Source organism: Silene latifolia, chromosome Y, assembly GCF_048544455.1.
Source record: "Silene latifolia isolate original U9 population chromosome Y, ASM4854445v1, whole genome shotgun sequence".
NCBI classification, from domain to species: Eukaryota; Viridiplantae; Streptophyta; class Magnoliopsida; order Caryophyllales; family Caryophyllaceae; genus Silene; species Silene latifolia.
The window spans coordinates 14,191,709-14,193,585 of NC_133538.1; the positions used below are offsets into that span (position 1 = coordinate 14,191,709).

General features: G+C 42.6%; 1 non-coding gene across 1 annotated transcript; it reads left to right on the plus strand.

Moving 5' to 3' along the window:
• Positions 1-230: 230 nt before the first annotated feature.
• Positions 231-335, plus strand: LOC141636820 (small nucleolar RNA R71). The gene has a single exon (XR_012541403.1). It is a non-coding gene; the product is annotated as a small nucleolar RNA R71 (small nucleolar RNA).
• Positions 336-1,877: the final 1,542 nt, after the last annotated feature.

A 1,877-nucleotide genomic window follows, 5' to 3' on the forward strand; every position in this document is an offset into this window, starting at 1 on the left:
CCTTGCAGTGAGAGCTTCTAGTGCAAAGAACAGAGGAAGATTCAGCGCTCTCCTCTCGGTTTCCTCTCGAATTCCCATATTCAGCCTTATGAGTGGCCAAATCATCGATGATCTTCCACCCCTTAGTCTCTCCCATGTTCTCGCAAATCGGCCATTGGTCAGACATCCAAAATAGCCCTCGATCGTCATACGACCCATTATAGAACCGATTGCAAAGACTCCATTTTTCGAACCCATGCTCGGTATGGTTCGCACTGGCTCTTGAAACGGACCCATGCTTCATGAAAGTTCTCATCAGGCCCTTGTTTAAAGCTCGTGATCTGAGCTCTAATGGCATTCGTCTTCGAGGCAAAGAAGTACTTTTTGTAGAATGCCAGGGCTAAGGAATTCCAGTCGGTGATCCCATGAGCGGCTCGGTCCGGATCTCTATACCACTCCCTTGCAAAGATCACGAAGGAGAAAATGAACATGGTCTCCTTGATCTGATCTTGGGTCACACTGGCCGGCGGGGGTATAGCGCAGCAATAATCAATAAAAATCTCCATGTGCTTGGCTGCATCTTCATTTGCAGCTCCCCCGAACTGGTTTCTCTCAACCAGATTAATATAGGAAGGCTTTGGCTCGAATTTTCTCGCCTCCCCAGGTAGTTTGAATCCTTTGTAGAGATTCGCAGCTGTAGGCTCTGAGTGACTAGCAATGGTTGCTTCTTCAGCCATGACTGGGATTTCTGGAGAAGTAACTGTCTCAGCTGAAGAAGTAGAGGCAGGAGATGTAGGTGGATCTCCTTCGAACAGGGCGTTCTCGTAGTAGCTTGACAGAGTACTCAGCTCTTCCTCTGTCGGTAATAACCTTTGTGATCGTCTCAACTCGCGCAAGGATTTCTTGATCTCAGGATTTAATGGTACTAGTTCACCACCCTGTGACCTACGCATAAGAAGAAACTACAAAAAGAATATAAGAAAAGTTTAAGGAACGGAAGTCCCTTAAACTAAAGAAAGACTAAATAAAACAACTAAAAATTAGAACAATTGCCTCCCCGGCAACGGCGCCAAAATTTGATACCCGTCGTGAGGTGTCAAAAATAATATTTATAAACTCCAACTACAACTATAGCTAGCGGCAGTCGGGTCGAACCACGAGAGAGCGATTTAATTTCTAGTTGTTTAAATTCGGTCTAAGGTAACAAAAGGTGGGGGTTTGATTGGGTTTGGTCTATAGCTAATAACAATAAAAGAAAAGTAAACTAATGAAATATATAAAATCAAGTATAAAAGAGGTACTAGGATGGTCGGTTCGTTATAGTTTTTGGCGGCAAAGATATTAAACAGACTAAATCAAACACATGAGGAGGGAAATAAAGAGGTCCTCTCGGTCCACTCTTAACAAATAGCATCTTTCGATCTCGCTATAGGTCCCTAACATCACTAATACTAACTTTCGTCCTGAAAAGTGATTTACGGTCTAAACTTTACCTATCTTTCGATCTCAGCATAGTTTAGTCATTTTAATTGGTGATCTAGCAACTGTCCCTATCTCTCGATCTAATGGGTCAGTCATATCCTAAGCATTCAAGTAGTCATGTGCACTCGATTCATCGAATAAAGAATTAAAACAATTAAAACGAAAATAAAACCTCACGTGGTCAGTCGATCGACCGGGTAGGGTGGTCGATCGACCAACACGCGAATCAGGCCGTGATCATTATATTGCGGCCTACACTACAATTCCCCTACATCCTAGCACAATTGATTTAGCTACTCATGCTGAGGGTGATAACAACAATAAAACTAGGGCATAAAAGTAATGAATTCATAATTAAAGCGGTAAGATAAATAATTAACATGCAACGATAAAACGGTTTCGGGAACCTAACTAGC